The 27,019-nt window shown below is 41.7% G+C and overlaps 1 pseudogene; it reads right to left on the minus strand.

Moving 5' to 3' along the window:
* Positions 1–22,493: 22,493 nt before the first annotated feature.
* LOC113888213 lies at positions 22,494–26,586 on the minus strand (annotated as a pseudogene).
* Positions 26,587–27,019: the final 433 nt, after the last annotated feature.

A 27,019-nucleotide genomic window follows, 5' to 3' on the forward strand; every position in this document is an offset into this window, starting at 1 on the left:
AGTGATTTCATAGCAGAGCTAGTAGAAGAGCTCAGAGCTCCTGTTATATATTTTTTCAATCTAAAGCTCTCCATCTTTATTATTTCCTAACATGTGCTGGCCACCTAGATCAATTGTGAAGATCAACCATCTCCTCATTCATGACTCTGGTACTTTCCTTTCTAAGACTCTGATAAATATTATGAATTCAGCATGGGGACTTCCCTGGTGGTCCAGTGGTTAAGAATCAGCCTTCCAATGTAGGGGACACAGGTTCTGTCCGTGGTTGGGGAACTAAGATGCTGTGGAGCAACTAAGCCGGCAAGCCCCAGCTACTGAGCCCATGCTCTAGCACCCATGCTGTGCAACAAGAGAAGCCAGTGCACTGCAATGAGAAGCCCTTGTGCTGCAACTAGAAAAGCTCCCGAGCACCACAACTAGAGGAAAAAGCCTGTGCGTTGCAATGATTGAGCTTCCCTGGTGGCCCAGCTCATAAAGAATCTGCCTGCAACGCGGGAAACCTGGGTTCAATCCCTGGGTTGGGAAGATCCCCTGGAGAAGGGAGAGGCTACTCACTCTAGTATTCTAGCCTGGAGAATTCCATGGACTGTATAGTCCATGGGGTCGCAAAGAGTCGGACATGACTAAGCAACTTTCACTCACTCACTCACTGCAATGATGACCCAGTGCAACCAAAATCAATCAATCAATCAATCTAGCATGAATGATAGCTACTGTGGAAAATGTTGCGAGTGAAAATGATGCTTCCAAGTTACAAGATTATCATTATATCCAGGGGAGGCTCAGACTTACTAATAAGAGGAAACACTTAAAATGTACATATATTTTGCAACTATCACCATCTCTAATTACTATTAGTACAGTTTTAGTTGCTTAGATACCTATACTCATGGTAACTGTTTTTAAAAAAAACCTCATGTTTAAAAAACTATGTTGTACTTTTTTCTTTTTAATCTCAGTATTGTGTATGGAGTAGATGCTTAATACATATGTATAGAATGAAATAAATGCTTCACCACAATTCTAGGTTTTGCTGTTCTATCCATTGGCCCAGGCCTCCCAGGGGAAGCTATTCTATCCATATGCTCTGAGCTGCAGGAAATCTGATGCTGTTTCCTAGTGCTGCAGGAAAAATAAAGGCTCTATGATGTATTTTCTAGTGGCAACTGTATATCATATAGAGAGGGCTTAGAATGTTCTTCCTCATCAGCACAAAGTTCCAGGCCAATGTTAAAGTAAAGTATTATTGTAAGGAGCCTACCTAGGTAAGTTTATGTTGTACTTTTTGGCCGTCTTGATGACACCTTTTATTTTCAGCTACTTCTTCCTGCCACCCGCATCTCTAGATATAGTGCTTCTCAAACAATTCTGTTTTTCTTAATGATGGAGAAAAGTAAATGTGGACCCTCTAGCAAGTCAACGAGTAGTTTAAAGTGGCTTCATGCAGATACCCAATTTTTGTTTAAGTTTGTGCTCAATTTTTTTAATTCATGAAAAGTTTTTATTCTGCTCCATCCATTGTTTCAATAGAATATCAGTATTTGCTCCCAAATTTGGGGGTAAAGTTTCTTCTCAGGAAAATGTGCCATGATTAGCTCATGTGGCATTCTTTGGGGACACTTGGGCCACATTGTCAGGGCCCAGATAGAAGATGATGGAACTAGAGAAGAACCTGATGTATCCATCCCCTGAAGCACCTCATCATTCTTAGCCTGAAGAGGTTATCTGCTTTCTTTAGATTTAGGGCAGTCATTTTCAGATAACTCTTAAAAACCCATTAAAGTAATGCTTTCTTCAAAAACAAGGCTGTTGAAAAACAAATATCATATATTGTTAATAACGCATGTATATGGAATCTAGAAAAATGGTACAGATGAACCCATTTAAAAAGCAGAAATAGACACACAGACATAGAGAACAAATTTATGGTCATTAAGAGGGGAAAGGAGAGGTGGGATGAACTGGAAGATTTAGATTGATATACATACCCTACTGTGTATAGAATAGGTAACTAACAAGAATCGACTGTATAGCTTAGGGAACTCTACTGAATGTTCTGTGGTGACCTAAATAGGAAATACAGAAAGAGGGGATATATGGACGCATTGAATATGTAAAGCTGATTCACTTTGCTGTACAGCAGGAACTAACACAACATTGTTAAACAATTATACTCCAATTTTTAAAAAAGCAAAGCAAAACAAAACAAAAACAAGGCTGTCACAAAAGCTAATATGTAAGATTTGGGTTTGCTCTGGTTAAAGCGTGGGACTGAGGGGCCAGAGTTTTACTCTCTTGGGTCCCTTCCCTTCTCCTTGTAATGGGTCACTGGGAGCTCTGTATGTAGCTTGAAAATCATTAAACTAGGGTGAATCCATTCTTCATCCAGATCAGCTATTGTTCATTCATTAAATATCCATTCACTCAACAAGCATTTGTTGAATGACTACTATGTGCAGGCAGTGTTCTGACACTACTGATACAGTGCTGAATAAAACAGATCAAATTTCCTGCCCGCATGGAGCTAACATTCTAATGGTCAAACAACTAGCATGATAAATAATGTAAAATGCATGATTTCCTAGCTAATGACAATCCTAAGAAGAGCGTAAAACAGGGAAGGGAGACTGGAGATGTCAGGATATTTGTCTTGCAATTTTATCAAGTGTGGCTGGGGAAGGTATTGAGAAAGAGATGAGAAAATGAATTTTGAGTAAAGACTTGAAGGAGATGGAGAAGGTAGTCCTGCAGAGATCTGGTGAAAAAACCTTCCAGGTGGAGGAAAGAGCAAGTGCAGAGCCCTGAGGTGAGTGTGTGCTTGGCAGCTTCAAGAAACAGTGAGGCTTTCACTGTGAGTGAAATAAGAAGTCCCTGGAGGGTTTTGCTGCTGCTAAGTCACTTCAGTCATGTCCGACTCTGTGCGACCCCATAGACGGCAGCCCACCAGGCTCCCCCGTCCCTGGGATTCTCCAGGCAAGAACACTGGAGTGGGTTGCCAGTTACTTCTCCAATGCATGAAAGTGAAAAGTGAAAGTGAAGTCGCTCAGTCATGTCAGACTCTTTGCGACCCCATGGACTGCAGCCTAACAGGCTCCTTCATCCTTGAGATTTTCCAGGCAAGAGTACTGGAGTTTGGGAGGGTTTTGAGTTGATTCTAAGTTTCAACAATGTCACATAGCTGCTGGGTGGAGACTAGACTGAACGTGGGGGAGGAGACAGTGGAGAAACCTAATAGCAGGCCATGTGATAATCCAGAAGAGAAAAGGGGGTGACCTGGGAAAGAATGGTGGCAACGGGATGGTGAACTTCTGCCCATGGGGCCAACGGGATTTCCTCTGGGCCAGAGGTGGAATGTGAGAAAAAACAAAAGAGCTAAGAATGATCTGAGCAACTAGAAGATTGCGGTTCTGCAGGTTAGTGGGACTATTAGGACCTCATTTTGACTTGTGGAATTGAATACTTTTGTCATACACCTAGGTAAGAATGTCTGGTAGGCAGTTGGACGTGTGAATCTTGAATTTAGGACCAAGTTCAGGCTGGAGATTTCACATTTTCCCACACCGCTGTAGTAAGGATGTGGTGTATCAGAAATACATTGGCAAATCATCTTTCTACAAATGGCACGCATCCAGAGACTTCATGGTTTCCAGTCCCAGTCACTTGAGGCGACATTCCAGTTGGCATGTGTACAGACAATCTTTTGCTCTCACCCTTAACCAAGTGGGTTAGATAGACATATCCACACTTTCTCTCAAGGACCCCTAGGGATGACTTGTGAAGCTCGGAACCACAGTTCCATGGAACTAGGGCTCATAATCTGTGATCCAGAGAGTTGCTTTTCAATGCCAATGGCCTCCTTAGGGGGCCACAAAAAACTTTGGAATAAAGCAAAGAAAACTTGTTTAGCTACCCAGGCTGCCTTCGTAGAACCTGGGGCAGATCACAAAGCTGGCTTTATCTCACATCATGAATGACTTTATCAAGAGGAAATCCTCTTCAAAGTAACGTCAAGGGCAGGGTTGAGGGGAAAATAAGTAAAACGTGCAACAGGCAGCCCTGAGAGGAGGGGTGGCAGGTTGGTTCTGCCTAGATCACAGAAGGAGTGATTTTTGTGACTTGTGTGCACAGGAGCTTGCACTTCATTTAGTAACAAAGGGCCAGGCCTCCAGCCCAGTGTGGCTACATCCTGGAGGAACTGCTCAGTCCCGGGTCCAAAGCATGGGAACTGAAACAGGGCCATTGGTCACTCAGTACTGACAGAGGAAAGCCCTGCTGCCTGTGTTAGTGTGGAAGGCAGGGGAAGGCAAGGAGGTTGAGATGGGAGGAAAAGTAGATGGAGTACAGGAAAAAGTATCAGGAATTCTAGGAAGTGAGCTGAGGGTGGATCCAGGAAGCTTTGAGGAGTAGTTGGCATTTGAATGGTCAGCAGGATTTGGCCAAGTGGAAAGGGGAAAGGAACAACCTTAGCAAAGGAAATGACACACACCGAGGAAGATGTCTTCAAGGAACAGTAAATTACAGTGGCCAGAGGGACTTCCCGGTGGTCCAGTGGTTAGCTCCCAGTGCAGATTCAATCCCTGGTCAGGGAACTAGATCCCACATGCTGCAACTAAGACCTAGCACAGCTAAATAGAGAAATAAACAAAGTGGGTAGAACTAGAGTAAGAGAAAGAGGCCATGGGAAGAGAAGTGATGCTATTGTGGTTTAGTAAGTAGTCTATGGAATCAGGCAGAGAGTGAATTGAAAGTTAGCCCTGCACTTTACTGTGTGACTTATTTGATCCTCTGTTTCCTGTGTGTTCAATGTAATGAATAACATTAATTGCCTAAGAGGGTGTTTGCGAGTATTAAATGAGATCATCTATTTAAGTGCTTGGCACAGGCCTGTATAACTATCCATCTTACTATGAAAGGTAAAAGAGCAAAAGAAATTATAATAAAACATTGTAGTAGTCAGCCTTGGATGGAGGGATGTGGGGTAATTTTTCTCCATTTTGTTCTTTCTGTATTTAGTGTGTTTTCTTCTACATGTATTCTAATACTAGTAATCTGGTGTACAGAGCATAACAAGTTTTCATTCTTCTTAAGACTGTGTGAAAAGCAGTAGGGGCCAAGTTCAGAAGAATAGAATGAAGCTAGATCACCAAGCATTTTTTTTACGGCAAGAGTTTCAACTTGTCTCATGAACTCAAAGATTCTATACACATGTTTCAAGAGTTCCATAGATATTTAATTTTCTACATTAAAATATTTGTTGAAATATATAATTTGAAACTATAATACATTACATGTTTAAATATATAATACACAAATATTAACATATCAGAAGCATTAAAATTACTTATATGTTACCACTTATTTTGGTGCAGACCTTAGAGGAAAGCTACTTTTGCATTCTTGTGCAAATAAGATCTGTTAGAAGATGAACTATTAAAGCTGTTAGCATTTGCCTCTACTTGACTGTGTATGGCTTCACTGGTGATTCAGATGGTAAAGAATCCGCCTGCAATGCAGAAGACCCAGGTTCAATCCCTGGGTCGGGAAGATCCCCTGAAGAAGGGAATGGCTACTCACTCCAGTATTCTTGCCAGGTGGTGTTAGTGGTAAAGAATCCGCCTGCCAATGCAGGAGGCTCAGGAGACCCAGGTTTGATCCCTGGGTCAGGAAGATCCCCTGGAGTAGGAAATGGCAACCCACTCCAGTATTCTTGCCTAGAAAATACCATGGACAGAGGAGCCTGGTGGGCTACAGTCCTTAGGGTTGCAAAGAGTCAGATACGACTGAAGTGACTTAGCATGCATGCATGCATGACTGTGTATAAATTGTCTCAATACAGTAAAACCAAAATAAAAAATAAAATAAATGCAATGTTAGTATAAGAATGTAGTTACCTTACCCTTGATTTCAGACTTTTGTGTTTATCAGAAGAGCCTCATTTTTCCTCATTGGTTGATTTTGTGATACATAAATGTAATAATTTTTAACTTGGGAAATAAATTCATATTAATAAAATATCCTTTTTATTTGTTTTATGCATTGGAATCTGTATCAGATTTTTGTCTATGAAACCATTCATCTGACTTGAAAAATTGTAAAGGCTGGTTCTTAGAGAAAGATGCAGTCATTGCTGCCTCCAAGCCCTGGTTCACTAGACCAGGAAACCATGCTGCAGCCTTGGCTTTTAAAGACTCCCCTGGAACCAAAAGTGGAGACTCATCGAATTAGAATGATCTTAACCAGCCCCAACACAAAATCTTTGTAGAAGCTGTATGCTGACTTGATCAGAGGCATGAAGAAAAAGAACCTCAAAGTAAAAGGACCAGGTGGGATGCCTACTGAGACTCTAAGAACAACTACGAGGAAAAGTCTTTGTGGTGAGAGGTTCTAAGACTTGGGATCATTTTCAGATGAGGATCCACAAGTGACTTGTTGTCTTGCATAGCTTCCATCAGTATTGGGCCAGGAGTCAAGGTTGAAGTCACCATTGCAGATACTTAAATCAACCTTTTAAATAAATCGATAATCAGTGTTTTTTTTTAAAGCCTGAAAGCAAATATTCAATAGGAATAAGGGAGCCTCTGAAAGCTTTAGGGTAGAAGAGTATAAATCGTAAATCTTTGCAGTCTATCTGGCAGCTCTGTGAGCGATGGATTGAAAGGGAAAGGGTGCAGGCCGAAATCAGGGAGACCAGTTAGAAGATCACTTCAGGGGGACTTTCCTGGCGGTCCAGTGGTTAGGAGTCTGCCTGCCAACGCAGGGGACATGGGTTCCATCTGTGGTTTGGGAAGATACCACGTGCCTCAGAGCACCTAAGCCTGTCTGCCACAACTACTGAGTCCATGTGCCCCAATTAAACACGGAAGCCCAAGCACTCTAGAGCCTGTGCTTTGCAACAAGAGAACCCAGCACAGTGAGACGCCTGCGCACTGTAACTAGAGAGTAGCCCCTACTCGCAACAACTAGAGAAAGCATGTGCGCAACAAAGACCCAGCACGGCCTAAAATACAATCAATCAATAAAATTTTTTTTTAAAAAGGTCACTTCAGAAGTATAGCTGAGAGTGAATAGGGTCTAAACTAGGGGATAAGACAGTAGACATGGGGTGGAGAAGATGGATGGGAGAAACGCTGAATGTGGGATTCACTTGACGGCTGATTAGGCCTGAGAGAGGAGAGTCAAAGATGAATGCTGAGGTTTCAAACAGAAGCCCCCAAGACAATGGCAGTCCTGTCCTCTAGATCTTAGACAAAGAGAGAGTGGCAGATTCGGGAGGTGATGAGTTCAGTTTGGGATACACTGATTTCAAGTGTGTGTGTGTACAAAAAGTGGGAGAGACATCCAATCAACAGCTGGATTATATGGGTCTAGAGCTCAGGAGATTGTTCTGGGCTGGACATGGAGCTAGAGATTTGGGATTGATCCACTGAGAATCCACAAAGCTCCAAAATTCCTACTGCAAACTGTAAATAGTAGTATAATTAGATTCTCTGCTCTCTGCTCAGTTGCTCAATCGTGTCTGATTCTGTGACTCCACAGACTATAGCCCGCCAGCTTTCTCTGTCCATGTAATTTTCCAGGCAATAATACTGGAGTGGGTTGCCATTTCCTTCTCCAGGGGATCCTCCCTACCCAGGGACTGAACCAGCATCTCATGTCTCCTGCATCGGCAGGCAGATTCTTTACCGCTAGAGCCACCTGCGAAGCCCCATAATTAAATTATGTGTCACTATTTTGGTCAATACAAGTCAAAAGGCATCAGATCAGATCAGATCAGTCACTCAGTCATGTCCAACTCTTTGCGACTCCATGAATCGCAGCATGCCAGGCCTCCCTGTCCGTCACCAACTCCCGGAGTTCACTCAGACTCACGTCCATCAAGTCAGTGATGCCATCCAGCCATCTCATCCTCTGTTGTCCCCTTCTCCTCTTACCCCCAATCCCTCCCAGCATCAGAGTCTTTTCCAATGAGTCAACTCTTCGCATGAGGTGGCCAAAGTACTGGAGTTTCAGCTTTAGCATCGTTCCTTCCAAAGAAATCTCAGGGCTGATTTTTTTTGTTTCATTTTAAATGAAAGTTTCTTGCGGTCTATTCCAAATAGTGATTTATTACTTGAAGTAGTGGTTTTCCAGCTTAAATTATAGAGTGATTATGGCAGAACCTAGGTAAGACCTTGCAAGACCCATGTCAGAGCCTTGACCTTGGAGAGCTGGGAAGCCCTAAGAGGATCATAGCTGAAGATAATACAACTATATCCCAAATCTGCCACTGACTACAAGAGGCTTATGTTTCAGTAGTAGGAATATTTATCTAGTGGCAGAATGATGTGAATTACAAGCATCAGACAAAAATCCCAGTGCTGCTAAAGAAAACTAATTATTTTCTGAACAGAGTTGTTTCTGTGATATGCTCACAAGTTCAAATCTGATAAATAATGGAACTTTGGAACTCAAATGACATGTTATTCCAGCTCAAGTTTCTAATTTAACAATTAGCCCAAAGTTATACTTGGTAGCAGAGCTCAGTATTCGGGTCAGTCCACTGTGCTTCCCAAGACATCGTGTTTGACCTAATTCCATTCCTTTATTTTGCAATGAAATGGCATCCCACTCCAATATTCTTGCCTGAAAAATTCCACGGACAGAGTAGCCTGGCGGGCTGCAGTCCATGGGGTCACCAAAGAGTCGGATGCGACTGAGTGAGCACCCACGCACACATGCACGGACAGTAGTCCTCTAAGTCAGTGATCCAGATAGCCGGCACTAGGGGCAATTAACCTTATCTGTAAAAGGGTGTATACATATCAAGCAGTGCTTGACCTGATGGGAGATGCAATCGTTCTATAGCCTTTTACCTTTGTGGATCAGCTTCTTTATTATTTCTTCTTGTATGCATTTGTATATCGTACAGTTGGAGAGTGTAGATTATACAAGTGATAGCTAAATCTACAAGGAAATTATCTCTGTTAAAATGTCAAAGTACTAAAAATTAAGGGGTCTACGATGGAACGGTGGTGGCCACACGAAATGTGTGGAAACTAAGCAGAGTAGCTCATCTCCCTCTTTTTTCCCCCTGACATTTACTGCTGCTGCTGCTGCTGCTAAGTTGCTTCAGTCGTATCTGACTCTGTGTGACCCCATAGATGGCAGCCCACCAGGCTCCCCTGTCCCTGGGATTCTCCAGGCAAGAACACTGGACTGGGTTGCCATTTCCTTCTCCAATGCTTGAAAGTGAAAAGTGAAAGTGAAGTCGCTCAGTCGTGTCTGACTCTTAGCGACCCCATGGACTGCAGCCTACCAGGCTCCTCTGTCCATGGGATTTTCCAGGCAAGAGTACTGGAGTGGGGTGCCATCGCCTTCTCTGTGACATTAACTAAACCCCATTTATAACATCCTAGAAATGGTACTTACCTTAGAGGGGTGAAGGCAACTTAAGACAAACTTAAGTCAAGAGATGATCGATCTTTTTATTAAAGCAATGAGAACGCAATTTTGTCCAACTGAAAGAGATTGGCTTTTAATAAGAGTGGCACTAAGTTAGAAGCCATCAAATAATATACTTTCACAATTAAAATATTTTGAAAGATCACAGTTACTTTTTCGAATAGTGTGTCTCAATTTTTATCACGAGCCTCAACTGTGTAATACTGAGTCTTCGTAATCCAGAAGAGGTTAAAGTAACTTAAAACAGGTACTAGATTATGTAATACTTAATATTTCAAACTTTTTTTCAGATTTTAGAAAACAATATGTAATCATTGTAGAACATTTAAAAAAGGTTAGGAAAGGGACTTCCCTGGCAGTCCAATGGTTAAGACTCTGCACTTCCAATGCAGGGTGGGTGCGGGTTCCATCCCCGGTCTGGGAACCCAGATCCTACATGCTCGACCAAGGGAAAAGAAATGCAGGAAAGTGTGAGAAAGAAAACAAAACTCATTCCCTATCCCAGCCCCTTTTCTGGTGCCTGTTTTTAGTGAAATGCACATATCATTAGTTTAAAAAACATTAAACATTGAAGTTCACGAAGTAAAACTGTGGGACAGATTGATATCACTTGGCTTTTAGGAGTTCAAGTGTCATCTCTCCCAGACAGATAGGAAGGGAGCAGTGTGGCTCAGTGCTCCGCAGGAGTTGCTTATCAGCAGGGTGACCTGGAGGGCCTGCCAGCTGGTAGGACACATTGTCATTGTTGAGGTCATCATGGAAGCAGAGCAGGCTGGTTCTGGACCAGATCTCATCCTGCCTCTGTCCTCCCAGCTCACCTTTAAGTTAGTCAGTTGACATCTATTTATTAGGCTGAACTGAGCTAGGCATTCATAGAGAGGATAAGAGAAGCCATCAAAATAGGGCAGGTTCCATGGCTTAACGGAGATTAGAGACTACTGGGAGTGATAAGCATTACATAATTGTGCCAAGAAACAGAGCTGTGGCATTGGTGCACTTCCGTGGTTTCTGTTCTGAGCGTTCTCCTTTTTATGTAATTAAAATACTGAGAGATATATTTTGCCTACATAATGTCATATACAGGATATTCCTATGCACATAATACATTTATTCATATATATTGTTGTTTAGTTGCTAAGTTGTGTCTGACTCTTTGCGACCCTATGGACTATAGCCCACCAGGCTCCTCTGTCCATGGGATTCCCCAGGCAAGAAAGAATACTGGAGTGGGTTGCCATTTCCTCCTTCAGGGGATCTTCCCAACCCAGGGACAGGGTAGTATATGCAAACAACCCGTATGGCACTTTCTGGGAGATTTAAGTGGTTGATAATAGAAATTTTGATTCTACTCTTTTCACTTCATATGCTGATTTTAGACCTTCACCCCTGGGTGAGCTGATCTATGATAAGGATCAGGAGGGAGGCCCACAAGGTGCTAAGAGATAACCCAAGAACTATTTAGATTGGGAAAGCAACAGACACTCACAGCTTCCACCCTTTCCCAGAGACCCTGTTTGGGTCAATATGAAGATCAAGAACAATTATAAAAAGAAATATAGCTCCCAGGCAGCAGTTCAACTTTGCTGAAAAAGAAGGTAGGAATGGAAAACTGAGGGGCTGTCTCAGGCAGTGGTTCTAGTTTAGAAATGCTCAAGCCCATCCTTCTCACAGAGTGGCCCTTTGTTTCATGTTTGATTTCTTCTACATGAACAATTCCCATTCTTGTGCTCAGATGCAACAATCCAGCATTCATTGTCATGATAAAAATAGAAAATGACAGGCATTGATTTTTCACAGTAATTCACCCTACGTCTGCTTTCTGATTTCTTGAGCATATACAGGCCAAACAGGCAGGACAGTAATATGGAAGAGAATGCCTCATGCATTTGACGCGAGGCAGTTTTTTTCACAGGAAGGTGTGATGAAGGACACTGTATTTGAGAGGGATTTTTTTTTTCTATTGCAAATTTAACCTTCCCTATTTAACAGGTAGTTCTTGTGTAGGAACTGCCTGCTAAGAGGATCCAATTTATATCATTAAAATAACAATGACTTTTTCAGGTTTTCCTTAATATCTTCTGATACTTGCCAATGGAGGGACTGTTTCTCAACCCCATCTGTTTTGATTGTACTAAAAGGACCTGATAAGATCAATGAAGATAATGTATACAGCAGCATTTTGTGAACTGTAAACGTGTTTCAGGATGATAAGGTATTGTTAGTCTTCATTCAGTTCATAAATATTTATCGAGGGACTATCCTGTGACAGATTATACTGAAAGTGAAAGTGAAGTCGCTCAGTAATGTCTGACTCTTTGTGACTCCATGGACAGTAGCCCACCAGGCTCCTCCATCCATGGAATTTTCCAGGGAAGGATACTGGATCAGTCAGTCAGTTCAGTCACTCAGTCGTGTCCAACTCTTTGAGACCCCATGGACTGCAGGCTTCCCTGTCCATCACCAGCTCCGGGAGCTTATTCAGATTCATGTCCATCGAGTCAGTGATGCCATCCAACCATCTCATCCTCTGTGGTCCCCTTCTCCTCCCGCTTTCAATCTTTCCCAGCATTAGGGTCTTTTCTAGTGAGTCAGTTCTTTGCATCAGGTGGCCAGTTCTTCGCATCAGCTTCAGCATCAGTCCTTCCAATGAATATTCAGGACTGATTTCCTTCTCTCTTAGGAGAGACTGATTGGATCTCCTTGCAGTCCAAGGGACTCTCAAGAGTCTTCTCCAACACCACAGTCAAAAGCATCAATTCTTCAGCACTCAGCTTTCTTTATAGTCCAACTCTCACATCCATACCTGACCACTGGAAAACCTGGATAGCCTTGACTAGACGGACTTTTGTTGGCAAAGTAACGTCTCTGCTTTTTAATATGCTGTCTAGGTTGATCATAGTTTTCCTTCCAAGGAGGAAGCGTCTTTTAATTTCATGACTGTAATCACCATCTGCAGTGATTTTGGAGCCCCCCAAAATAAAAGTCTGCCACTGTTTCCACTGTTTCCCCATCTATTTGCCATAAAGTGATGGGACCAGATGCCATGATCTTAGTTTTCTGAATGTTGAGTTTTAAACCAACTTTTTTATTCTTTTACTTTCATCAAGAGGCTCTTTAGTCCTTCATCACTTTATGTCATAAGGGTGGTGTCACCTGCATATTGGAGGTTATTGATATTTCTCCCGGCAATCTTGATTCCAGCTTGTGCTTCCTCCAGCCCAGCGTTTCTCATGATGTACTCTGCATAGAAGTTAAATAAGCACAGTGACAATATACAGCCTTGACGTACTCCTTTCCTGATTTGGAACCAGTCTGTTGTTCCATGTCCAGTTCTAACTGGTGCTTCTTGACCTGCATATAGATTTCTCAGGAGGCAGGTCAGGTAGTCTGGTATTCCCATCTCTTTCAGAATTTTCCACAGTTTATTGTGATCCACACAGTCAAAGGCTTTGGCATAGTCAATAAAGCAGAAATAGATGTTTTTCTGGAACTCTCTTGCTTTTACCATGATCCAGCAGATGTTGGCAATTTGATCTCTGGTTCCTCTGCCTTTTCTAAAACCAGCTTTAGCATCTAGAAGTTCACAGTTCACATACTGTTGAAGCCTGGCTTGGAGAATTTTGAGCATTGGTTTGCTAGCATGTGAGATGAGTGCAATTGTGCAGTAGTTTGAGGATTCTTTGTCATTGCCTTTCTTAGGGATTGGAATGAAAATTGACCTTTTCCAGTCCTGTGGCCACTGCTGAGTTTCCAAATTTGCTGGCATATTGAGTGCAGCACTTTCACAGCATCATCTTTCAGGATTTAAATAGCTCAACTGAAATTTCATCACCTCCACTGACTTTGTTCATAGTGATGTTTCCTAAGGCCCACTTAACTTCACATTCCAGGATGTCTGGCTCTAGGTGAGTGATCACACCATTGTGATTATCTGGGTCATGAAGATCTTTTTTGTAGAATTCTTCTGTGTATTTTTGCCACCTCTTCTTAATATCTGCTGCTTCTGTTAGGTCCATACCATTTTTGTACTTTATTGTACCCATGTTTACATGAAATGTTCCCTTAGTATCTCTGATTTTCTTGGAGAGATTGCTAGTCTTTCCAATTCTATTGTTTTCCTCTATTTCTTTGCCTTGATCACTGAGAAAGGCTTTCTTATCTCTCCTTTCTATTCTTTGGAACTCTGTATTCAAATGGGTATTTCTTTCCTTTTCTCCTTTGCCTTTAGCTTCTCTTCTTTTCTCAGCTATTTGTAAGGCTTCCTCAGACAACCATTTTGCCTTTTTGCATTTCTTTTCCATGGGGATGATCTTGATCACTGCCTCCTGCACAATGTCACGAACGTCCATCCATAGTTCATCAGGCACTTTCTCTGTCAGATCTAATCCCTTGAATCTATTTGTCACTTCCACTTATAATTGTAGGGGATTTGATTTAGGTCATACCTGAATGGTCTAGCGGTTTTACTACTTTCTTCAATTTAAGTCTGAATTTAGCAATAAAGAGTTCATAATCTGAGCCACAGTCCGCTCCTGGTCTTGTTTTTGCTGATTGTATAGAGCTTCTCCATCTTTGACTGTAAATAATATAATCAATCTGATTTTGCTATTGACCATCTGGTGATGTCCATGTGTATAGTCTTCTCTTGTGTTGTTGGGAGAGGGTGTTTGCCATGCCCAGTGCATTCTTTTGGCAAAACTCTGTTAGCCTTTGCCCTGCTTCATTCTGTACTCCAAGGCCAAACTTGCCTGTTACTCCAGGTGTTCCTTGACTTCCTACTTTTGCATTCCAGTCCCCTATAATGAAAAGGACATCTTTTTTGAGTGTTAGTTCTAGAAGATCTTGTAGATCTTCATAGAACCGTTCAACTTCAGCTTCTTCGGCATTACTGGTCAGGGCATAGACTTCAGTATTCTTGCCTTGAGAACCCCATGAACAATATGAAAAGGCAAAAAGATAGGACACTAAAAGATGAATTCTCCAGGTCAGTAGGTGCCCAATATGCTACTGGAGATCAGTGGAGAAATAACTCCAGAAAGAATGAAGAGATGAACCCAAAGCAAAAACAACACCCAGTTGTGGATGTGACTGGTGATGGAAGCAAATTCTGTTGCTGTAAAGAGCAATATTGCATAGGAATCTGGAATGTTACTTCCACGATTCAAGGCAAATTGGAAGTGGTCAAACAGGAGTTGGCAAGAGTGAACATAGACGTTTTAGGAATCAGTGAACTAAAATGGACTCAAATGGGTGAATTTAACTCAGGTGACCATTATATCTACTACTGTGGGCAAGAGTCCCTTAGAAGCAATGGAGTAGCCATCATGGTCAACAAGAGAGTCCGAAATGCAGTACTTTTGGATGCAATCTCAAAAATGACAGAATGATCTCTGTTCGTTTCTAAGGCAAACCGTTCAATATCACAGTAAGGATACTGGAGTGGGTTGCCATTTCCTTCTGCAGGGGATCTTTCCAACCCAGGGATCAAACTCGGGTTTCCCACACTGCAGGCAGACTCTTTACCATCTGAGCCACCAAGTGCTAAGATATTAGGCAGGCACAAGTGCTGGTCCAGGCCCTCATGGGGCTTTCATTTATTTCCATAAGTGTTCCCTGGCTCCCCCTTCCACCCCTCCTGCTGTGATGTGTGCACGTCTCTATCACCTCACTTGTCTCACTGTAGACTGATACATCCTGGTTTACCCATGTATCTCTTCTGTTATCTTATGAGCTCCTCAAAAACAGAGGACATTTCCTCTGGACAGAGGACATCATTGGTATCTATGATGCCTGCCTTGCACATAGTACGTTATTTCATTAATGTTTATAGTCTATTATATATCTATTGAGCTTCCCTGGTGGCTCAGCTGGTAAAGACTTTGCCTGCAATGTGGGAGACCTGGGTTTATTCCCTGGGTTGGGAAGATCCCCTGGAGTACCCACTCCAGTATTCTGGCCTGGAGAATTCCATGAACTGTATAGTTCATGGAGTCTCAAAGAGTCGGACACGACTGAGTGACTTTCACTAATGGATCTATTAATAAATGGTGGTTACTGTTGGCCCTGAAACCATGGACTCTCAGTCCAGACACATAAAATATGCTGTGATATGTAAGACTGGGATAGTCTATCCCCTTTTTCCACGTGAGGAACTTGAGCCCCAATGATGTGCTATATGAATTTAGGCAAAGCAGGTTATTGTTCTGTGTCTCAGTATTTCCAACTGCAAAATGTAGATAAAAGACTTTTAGAACTGAAAGAAATTTCTCCTTGTCCAAAACTTCATTTAAGAAGTGAATAAAATGACACCCAGGAAGGTTGCCTGCATGCATGCTCAGTTGTGTGACTCTTTGCGACCCTGTAGACTAGCCCGCCAGGCTCCTCTGTTCATGGGGTTTTCCAGGTATGAATACTGGAGTGAGTTGCCATGTCCTCCTCCAGGGGATCTTTCCAACCCAAGGATCAAACCTGGGCCTCCTAAGTCTCCTGCATTGGCAGGCAGATTCTTTACTATTGTGCCACCTGGGAAGCCCTCCAAAGGTTAAGCAAATCATCTAAAAGGAAATTAGTAGAAGATTTGCTGATGTTTGTAATAATTCTCTTTTCACAATCTCCTTGCTCTTTCTTTCTGGGAGCCTTAGTAGTATCACGAAATTGCTGTGAGGTCACAGGGAAAGAATAGAGACGGATGCTGTGGTTGAAGCCCAAGTGCTACCACTTTGGAAAAACATTGCCATTGTCTACTAAAGAGGCACGTCCTCTGGGGGTTCCCTGTGGGCCAGTGGTCAGGACTCTGCTTCCACTGCAGGGACCATGCTAGACCCCCAGTCAGGGAACTAAGATCCTGCAAGCCAGGAGGTGTGGTCAAAAAAACCCCACCACATTACTTATGACCTAGCAGTTCAACTCTTAGTCATATACTCTACAATTCTTGCACATGTACATAAAGAGGCATGCACTGGACTATTCAGAGAAGCTTTGCCAATATAGTAAAAAAAAAAAGAGAGAGAGAGAGAAACAACCTCAATATCCATTGAAAAGATGGATCAAAAAAATATGGATCAATAAATTGCAACATTTGTATAAATTAGAGTATGCTACAGCAAAGAAAACAAATCCCATTAAGATAATGTTGAGCAAAAAAGCAAAAGGACTAATTAATATCATCTACTGAAAGTTTGTTTCTAAGCAAAGCTAAGCAATATATGGTTTTGTTGTTTAGTCGCTATGTCATGTCCAACTCTTTGCGACCCCATGGACTATAGCTCACCAGGCTCCTCTGTCCATGGGGTTCTCCAGGCAAGAATATGGAGTGGGTCGCCTTTTCCTTCTCCAAAGGATCTTCCCAACCCAGGGATCGACCTGCATCTCCTACATTATATTGTATTACAGGAGGTTTCTTTACCATTGAGCCAATATGTAGTGAAGCAATGAATAAAAATGAGATTGACAATTACAAAATGCTTAAGGGCTTAGTGTAATATCAATATTCAGCCCAAACCAAATATCACCATTTTAGAATGAACTTGTGAGATATAAGAACAAACCTGCAATTTCATTTTAAAAATTAATTCTTGCTATATGTCCATTAGTTATCATTTTAGAATTAAAAATATATTTTTACATCCAGAACCAGAACAATTTTTTTTAAACACTGTCATCTTCTGTGAACACTGAGCTGCACATTTGTGAAACTAAATAGATATCACTGTCCACCGAGGTCAGTGCAAAGGCAAGATATTTTTAAGGTGACTCAACTTTGTTTGGTATTTTCTTCTTTACTGTACTCTTTTCTGGCTTCCCAGGTGGCACTAGTGGTAAAGAACCCACCTGCCAATGGAGGAGATGCAAGAGATGCGAGTTCAATCCCTGGGTCAGGAAGATCACCTGGAGAAGGGCATGGCAACCCACTCCAGTATTCTTGCCTGGAAAATTCCATAGACAGAGGAACCTGGTGGGCTATATAGTCCAAGGGGTCACAAAGAGTCAGACATGACTGAGTGACTGAGCATATACTCTTCATATTCATTTTTACCTAGAGGATTGAAGATGCTTTGTCACAGATGATTTGGGAATTTTTTCTTATGAAATTTTGAGGTGATAATGTTGATATGCCATTGTTAATTCAAACTCAGAAAATGTAAAGCATTCTCAAACAGAACTTTTTCTTGAAAGGCTTATGGCCTGAATGGACTTAGAGACCTGAAAATAAAATTTAGTCCTTGAAGATTATTTTGTTTCATGTTAGAAATACAATTACACCAAACAATTCAAAAATATTAGAATGATATGATCTAACCTATACTACTTGACCTTGAATTATTTTATTTTTATAACATTCATTAGTTCAAAAAGTATATAATTTACTTCATAGACTAATTTAGTCAACATACTTTTTTAATATTCATATTCTTTATCTATCCCCCTGTTTAATTATTTGATGTTCATAATCATTGTACATAAACTTAGCAGCTCATTTGTATAACTATCATTTATAGTGCAGCATTTTGTTCTTACAATAGTAAGGGAATTTTCAGTGCATGTAACATTTAGAATGCCTACCTATATTTGAAACAATGTTTTGATACTCATAATACTTCCAAATACTGAGCCTTGGTCATGTGCAAGTACAGAAAAACAAAAATGGTGTTGATGTGAGCATTATCTATTCAGCCTTCCAAGGATCTAGATCAAAACCAAAACCTAATAACAGATTTTCCCCAAATACAGACTCCAAAACCAGACTTCCAGCATCTCTGCTAGAGAGTAGGTTCCCCAGTGTTGTGAGGATGCTTTCTAATTTACATCAACATTAAAGAGTATACTTTAAAGGTATGGAAGCAACAGTTAGAACTGGACATGGAACAACAGACTGGTTCCAAATAGGAAAAGGAGTACGTCAAGGCTGTATATTGTCACCCTGCTTATTTAACGTATATGCAGAGTACATCATGAGAAACGCTGGGCTGGAAGAAGCACAAGCTGGAATCAAGATTGCCGGGAGAAATATCAATAACCTCAGATATGCAGATGACACCACCCTTATGGCAGAAAGTGAAGAGGAACTAAAAAGCCTCTTGATGAAAGTGAAAGAGGAGAGTGAAAAAGTTGGCTTAAAGCTCAACATTCAGAAAACAAAGATCATGGCATCCAGTCCCATCACTTCATGGGAAATAGATGGGGAAACAGTGGAAACAGTGTCAGACTTTATTTTTCGGGCTCCAAAATCACTGCAGATGGTGACTGCAGCCATGAAATTAAAAGACGCTTACTCCTTGGAAGGAAAGTTATGACCAACCTAGATAGCATATTGAAAAGCAAAGACATTACTTTGCCAACAAAGGTCCGTCTAGTCAAGGCTATGATTTTTCCAGTGGTCATGTATGGATGTGAGAGTTGGACTGTGAAAGAAGGCTGAGCACTGAAGAATTGATGCTTTTGAACTGTGGTATTGGAAAGACTCTTGAGAGTCCCTTGGACTGCAAGGAGATCCAACCAGTCCATTCTGAAGGAGATCAGCCCTGGGATTTCTTTGGAAGGAATGATGCTAAAGCTGAAACTCCAGTACTTTGGTCACCTCATGCAAAGAGTTGACTCATTGGAAAAAACTCTGATGCTGGGAGGGATTGGGGGCAGGAGGAGAAGGGGTTGACAGAGGATGAGATGGCTGGATGGCATCACTGACTCGATGGACGTGAGTCTGAGTGCACTCTGGGAGTTGGTGATGGACAGGGAGGCCTGGCATGCTGCGATTCATGGGGTCACAAAGAGTCGGACATGACTGAGTGACTGAACTAAAGTGAACTGATCCAATATTTAATAATTAAAAATTATAATGGATCTGAAAGCATTTTGAAAAAAAGAGTATCATATAAGGATAATTCAAGTTGTAATCCTTGCCTCCTTCTCCCTTTTCTTCATGTGTCTCAGCCAGTTTGTTTTTCAAGAGCCCCATCCACTATGACCTCTCGAATTCAGCACTTGAGTGCCCCATGACTGGATGTCTAGCCCTGGCAGCAGGTGCCCCACGTAGCAGCATTCACACTCAGGCTATGCTCCGGCAAAGGCTTCCCCAGTGTTTCTTTGGGTACCATATAAACCCTTGTCAGACATTCAAGTAGGCATGTGGATGTTAACAGACCCTCCCTCGGTACAAATTATTCCTGAGAAGATTTAATGAGCTAAGCGTGTTACCATTTAATAGCTTAAGCACCATTTACATTTACTGTGAACTCCCTGGAGGTAAAAGAATATTTATGCAGGAATTAGTTGATTGCCTTTAGGAAAAGTATTAATTTATACCTGCTCATGTTTATGGAGCCAGAGACAGTAAAAGTCAATTCTGTGAGGCAACCAAGGACATACCACATTATGATTCCCTCCTTCCTTTGTTTTTGTTTTGTAATTAGGGGGTTATGATAAGAGAAGCTCTCTTTTAGTGGGAGATCAATTATTTTGCAACTGATAAGTAGAAAGCGGACTTCGCTGTGGTCCAAAAATTTAGCTATAACCATTCAATAATAGGAAGGGGCTACCATGAATATTTTGTTGGTATTATTAGAGGTGATAGAAATAGAAATATTAATAGGTATTATTAGAACAATGGGGGAAAGGCAATTTGTTGGATTACAAAGATGCTAACATTTAGTGGCAGAAAAGCATGGGTGCTGAACTCGAGTGACACTGCTGTTCAGTCATGGTTCAGCCATGTAACCAACTGTGGGCACCAGGACAAGTTACATCGTGTCTCTGAGCCTCCATTTTTACTTCTATAACGTGAGGGTGAGAGTACGGCCTATTTCATAGTGTTGTTAAGAGGACCAAATGAGCTAAGGCCCATAAAGTGCTTAGCACATTGCCTGGCACAAATGTGCTCCATAAACATTATAAATAGCATTTTATTATTATAGACACTAAGTTATTATCGTTACCTGTAAGCTTTATTTATGGCTGCCTTATGATATTTATTACTATCTGTCTTATATCAGAGTTATTTACATTAAGGCTAAACTACTGAACAAAACTTCCTGGGGGAAAACTGCTTGTCTGATTCATACACCAAACACTATAGAGTCTAGCATGCTGAAGCAGCACTAAATCACAGTAGCTACCAAACATTTTTTATACATACAGACATGATTGAATCTAGAAAGTTTAACAAGACACACCTTACTATGTACAATGCACTCTGATATTTATTTTTCCGTTCTATTTCATCCCACTAAAAACTAGTCTCATCTTGACCTACTAAATTCACTGCTGGGTCTGTCCTATGACTTGAAAATCCCTGCGCTAGACCACGAAGCAGCCTTGAACCTTCCTCCCAAGGGTGGTGGTGTGGTTAGTGAGGAGTGAACAGAAAGGCTGGGCAAGGACCAAATGGCAGCTACTTTTAGGACACTAAATAGCAGAGATGAGGCAGATCAAGAGCACAAGGGATGGGGAGGAGAGGGCCTTGATTCAGAAATGCTGAGTTCTGAAGGTAATAGCATCAACTTCAGAGCTGGGTCATTCTAGCAGTCTTAATGAAAAACAAAGAAAGGGGAAAAATAGAAACAGGGATCAACTGCCTGGAAATGAGGCTGGCAGTACAGAAGGCCAGGTGGGCGTTGGTATCTCTCCTATTCCAGGAACTCTCCTTTTTTCCAGATTTTTCTTTTCCTATCAAAAATAACTTGGGTGTGTTTTTAAGTTTAAAGACTATGAAGTGTACACACATACACCCCCTAACTTTAAAAAATAATGTTTAATTGCCTTGTCTTGACTCAGTGGGTTCAAGAATTCTCCCCCTTCCTTCCTGCTTTTTCCATTAGCTTAAACTCCATATTTTTTTTTTTTCTGTCTTATTTTCCTTTAAACATGATTTTGGTCTAAGAACTTTTGCTTCCACAGCCTCATAACTGTTTCAAGGCCCAGACCATTTTACAATGTTATCTGCAGTCTTATGGTTTCAATTTATTTTTCCTTCCATTTGATCCTCTGCACAGCAAGTGAGATTTAGTCATTCTTTCATTCATTGAGTCTAGCAATTTGTTGAACATTTATTACGTGCCAGACACATACTACCTGCTGCTCAGGTAGCCGTGATGAAAAACAAGCTCCTTACTGTTACAGATGTCATAGTCAGGTAGGGGATGTAGACACTAATCCTGTAATCACACAAAGAAATAAAAACAGCCACTGTGATATATTCACTACAGGATAGGTACGTGACAATTTGAGAGTGTTCAGAAATGACCAGTCAAGGAAAAGTTCTTTGGGAAAGTAAGGTTTGAGCTGAGAACTGCAGAATGGGGAGCAGTTAGGAAAAAGGATCGGGAGCATCCAGGCAGGTAGAATATGGTCTTGGGGTGAGAGGGAGCAAGTTGAGTGAAGGGGACTAAGAGAAGGCCAGTGGGGTAGCAGGAAGTTTCTAGAAAGGCATAGTGGGAAACGGTTCTGGTTTCATGCTGCGGAAATTCATGCACTACTTTCTCTAGTCTGTGTTAGGGAGTTTTTTTTTTTTTTAAGAAGTTGAATATTTTATTATTAAATTGTTTATTCTTCTGCAAGTCTGTTGCTTCACTATATAAAAATAGCACCAGCAAACACAGCAAAATTAAGCAAACACAGCAAAATTAAGATAGTAATATTCTTCATTGGACACTATACAACTAACAAACTTTCCTCCACTGGCAGTTATTTCTAGTGGGAAGATAATTTTGACCCAAATCCAAGGATAGCTGTAAGCAAGTTACAATGTCATATAAGGTTTAAGATAACCATGTTATCCTTGAATTACATAATTTTTGTAATCAGTTTTACCAGAGATAATTCCAGGAATTCTGAATATTGTAACTGGAGCCTAGCCTAAAAATCACAGGATGCTGTGGAAAAGATGCACACTGTTTATCTGAAGTCAGTAGAAAGTTAAGGGGTATTTTCTTCAGGAAACATTGTTAGAAGTAGCTTCTTTTGCTAAAAGTTGCTTTTTAAATATCTATCCACCACTAATTTAAGACAACTATGATAGATTTAATTGTTTCAAAGTAGTTTATTTTGGGGTTCCATTTTCAGTCCTCAATAGACCTTATGTATTTCTCATATGCTTCTTTACTCATTAGTTCATCTAGTTCTGAAGGGTTACTGAATGTCATCTTGATCAGCCAACCATCTTCATAACAAGACTTGTTGACAAGTCCTGGATTTTCTGCTAGAGCTTTATTAATTTTAGTTACTTCTCCTGATAGAGGAGAATAGAGTGCACTAGCAGCTTTCACACTTTCCAAAGCACCGAACTCCTCTTGTTTGTTCAACTTTGTCCCAACTTCAGGCAGACTACAGTAAACAACATCTCTCAAAGCTTCCTGTGCAAAACTGCTGATTCCCACTGTTGCAACACCGTTTTCTGTTGTTACCCATTCGTGTTTTTTTGTGAATTTCCGCACCGACAGCAGAGTAGGGCCGGTGCGCAGCGCCCGGACGGCACCCACCCACAGTCCCCAGGGCGGCAGCGAGCAGGGCGCGCTAGGTGCCGAGATGGCGCGCAGGCTGCCAACCGCGCCGCGCACAGCGCCATGTTCGCACGGGTGCAGAGGGCCTCCGCGCAGCACCTAGAGCACCCCGGCCGGCCGGGGCTGTTAGGGAGTTTTGACGTTATCCTAAGGGCGATGGCAATCCATTAGACTGTTCTTTGGGTCCTTGTGTGTGGTGGTGGTGGGGAGGATGTGAGCATATTTATTTCAGAAAATGCCACTTTGGCTACAGCATGGAGAACGAATTGGTGTCTGGCTAAGTGTGACTATAGATAAAATTTAAAAGCTATCACTTTCTGTGTGTTAAGCACTGTTATAAAGGGTTTTTCTACACTTTGTCATTGAATCTTCACAACCCTATGTGAATGGAGTAGCTACAGTTATTATCCCCACTTAACCTGTGAAAAAAACTGAAGCTCAGAGAAGTGAAGAGACTTGCCCAAGATGGCATAGCTGGGATGTGGCAGAGCTGGGATTCTATCCCATAAGGCTATTAAGCTCACTCACCTGTTTCTTTCCTCCTCCCAGCCCCTCCCTTCTGGCAGCCACCACTTGTTCTCTGTATCTATGACTCTGTTTCTGTTTTGTTATGTTTGTTCACTTGTTTTTTGGATTCCACATTTAAGTGAAATCATATGGTATTTGTCTTTGTCTGACATTTCACTTAACACAATACCCTTTAGGTCCTTCCATGTTGTTGCAAATAGCAAGATTTCATTTCTATGGCTGAGTATGGCTTTTCCAGTGGTCATGTATGGATGAGACTTGGACTGTGAAGACACCTGAGCGCTGAAGAATTGCTGCTTTTGAACTGTGGTGTTGGAGAAGACTCTTGAGAGTCCCTTGGACTGCAAGGAGATCCAACCAGTCCACTCTGAAGGAGATCAGCCCTGGGATTTCTTTGGAAGGAATGATGCTAAAGCTGAAACTCCAGTACTTTGGCCACCTCACGTGAAGAGTTGACTCATTGGAAAAGACTCTGATGCTGAGAGGGATTGGGGGCAGGAGGAGAAGGGGATGACAGAGGATGAGATGGCTGGATGGCATCACCGACTCGATAGACACGAGTTTCAGTGAACTCCGGGAGTTGGTAATGGACAGGGAGGCCTGGCGTGCTGTGATTCATGGGGTCGAAAAGAGTCGGACATGACTGAGCGACTGAACTGAACTGACTATTCCATTGCATATATACCACATATTCTTTATCCATCCATCTATTGATGGGCACTTCCATATCTTGGCAATTGAAATAATGCAGCTATGAACATAGGGGTGCATGTATCTTTTCTAATTAGTGTTTTTTTGTTTTGTTTTCTTCAGGTAGAGCCGCCTGATAGTTTTGAATGAAACTGCCATCAGAAGTTTCCTATTTCATAAGCTTGTTGTTTTTCTTCCTCCACGTCAGGGGTTACTTGGCCTTCTACCTGCAGATTCAGTCCCACCTGATTCCCTGGACCAATCCTGATTTTAGACAAGAATAACCCAGGCCACTCCAGTATTCGTGCCTGGAGAATCCCATGGACAGGGGAGCCTGGTGGGCTGCAGTTCATGGGATTGCAAAGAGTCAGACAGAACTGAGCGATTGAACAAGCAGCCAGGCAGTTCCAGCCTAGCCATCAGGTTTTCAGTATTAAAATATCAATGTTGCCTTAACTTGCTTCCTATTTCTGAAATCTGGGCTTTTTGGCTTTCTGCCATGTATCTGAGTCCTTGTCTTGGCCAAGTGAAACAATGGCTATGAAAATGTTTTGGAAATGATAGTGCTTAATATACGTACCTAGCATAGGGTGTGAGTACACAGTAGATTTTCAGTAAATAGTAGCTACTGCTACCTGGATCATGGCTTGGTTATTGCAAGTCAACCAAGCAAAGTCACAAGGAACAGAGTTCAACTGCAGTATCTTTTCAAGAAGTGACAAACCCTCTCCTCTAGAGAGCCTTCTTGTCCTGCTCTTGACAGGGTATTGCTCTCTCTGATTTTCCACTGACTAGTCTGTGCGTCTTCCCAACCTGGTTCATAAGGTGGAGGGTAGAATATTCAAAAAGAGCCTGGATTCTGGAATCAGTTCTGCATTTGAATTCTGACTGCATGACCTTAGGAAAGATGCTTAACCATTCTCCAATTTCATCATCTGTGAAATCATAAATACTTCATACCCCTTGGCAATCGAATTAAGCAAATTACATAAGGGCATTGGTATTCAGTAAGCATGAGCTTCTCTTTCTTTCTTTCCTTCCTTATTCCATGTACCTCTGCAAAACTGGTCCAATTTGGTCTTGGGCTGTCGGACTCTGAAGCAGCCCTTGTTTAACTGTTATTAATAAAAATGCCCCATAACCTTTGGTCTGGTTTATTCTTGTGCAAGCTAATATGACACATTCCGACCACCAGGGCTGTGTGTACCTAATTACTGCTTGACTAGCTCAGTTAATATTAACTGAGAATTTACTTTGTGAAAGGTACCATAGGAAATATTAATCCACCTCCTTCCTGACTCTTTACATTGGGCTGACTTACCTGCCCTTCTTTTCAGCACATCCCTGTGGGCCTCTCTGAAGCCACCCCCAGTAGTTAGCAGGCATTCTAATCAATTGATGTGCCTTCTCTTGACCCTAATTAGTCTTGATTTGATTTTACTTTATCTTGTTTTCCTGTTTCTTTCCTTGACTGTGTGCTTTGATTTTGATAATTCCCATCTTTGTTCCTTCCAGGACTTGATCTTTTCCCTGACTTTCTCTTTGGCATTTGGACTTTGGCAGACTGGCATCCTTTCTGGCTCAGCTCCTCATTTTGGGTCTGGGGTTTCCTGTTGCCTCTGGTGACAGAACTTCTTTCTTGATCCAGTTTTCCTGTCCAATGGGTTCCTAATGCTTGTTCAAATCTGAATTATGTCTAGATAAGTCAATCATGGTGGCCCAGGGTGAGGATAGGGTGAGAGCAGGGGAGTGCTAACCAATACAAATTACATGACTTGTCTTGCTGCCCACAGGAAACACACACACTGAGCAAGCAATGACTGGTAGGTATCTAGCATGTACTCATTATACACATAATACCAACCAACAAAGTCGATGCATCTGAAAACGAAAATCCCAACACCAGAGAATGGTGGATCTGGCAGTCTGGCCCATCGAGGCCAAGTTGGCCTGGGGCGGTAAAATTGTCTTCTGGTGTTTTTAAAAATATACATCAGTATATCTTTCAGAGGTGCCTGATTTACAGGCAAGGAAGACACTCTTAGAAGACCTGGTTTTGAAACAGGAGGAAAGGGAGCAGGGCACAACCTCTAAAAGAATGATATAGCCCTTGAGGATACAACATAGACATAAACTGTTTAGAACCAACTAGGACCAAAATGGCAGAAGATTCTACTTCCAGTTGTCCTTGAGCCTCATTAGAGCTCACTGTAATATATTAGCATCTAAATGATATACCTACAGGTGCCATGGTAGTCCTGAGGCTAACTATAGAAGGTCAAAAGTGGACAGTGGCCCAGTTCTTAGAAATTTCTGCCCCTTCCCCCAACTATTTAGAATAATCCTCCCACTCATTAGCCTATGAAATTAACCAGCCCATACAAACTAACCACCCCATATTTGGGCGCCTCTTACCTTCTGAGATGGCCCACATACTGTCTGTGGAGTGTTCCTCCCAAGGTCATTCTGTCTATGGAATGTGTATCTCTCTAAATAAATCCACTTCTTACTTGTGACTTTGTCTTTCACTGAATTCTTTCTGTAATGAGACATAAAAAACCCGAGCTTCATTAAGTCCTGAGACCAGATGTATGATCTCAATTAAAAGATAATGGGTTTGGACTTCCCTGGTGGTCCAGCGGTTAAGTCTCCATGCTCCCAATGCAAAGGGCACAGGTTTGATCCTTGGTCAGGGAACTAAGATCCCACATGCTGCATAGCACAGCCAAAAACAAAAAAAAAGATAGTGGGTTCAAGTTCCAGTTCACAGATTCAAGTCCCAGTCTGAGCTGTGTTTTCAGTTTAATATGCTTTACAGATATTTTAAAATAATTTCAAGATCAGTTTTTCTTATTTTAACCACTTAA

This window comes from Bos indicus x Bos taurus, chromosome X, assembly GCF_003369695.1.
Source record: "Bos indicus x Bos taurus breed Angus x Brahman F1 hybrid chromosome X, Bos_hybrid_MaternalHap_v2.0, whole genome shotgun sequence".
Taxonomy (NCBI): Eukaryota; Metazoa; Chordata; class Mammalia; order Artiodactyla; family Bovidae; genus Bos; species Bos indicus x Bos taurus.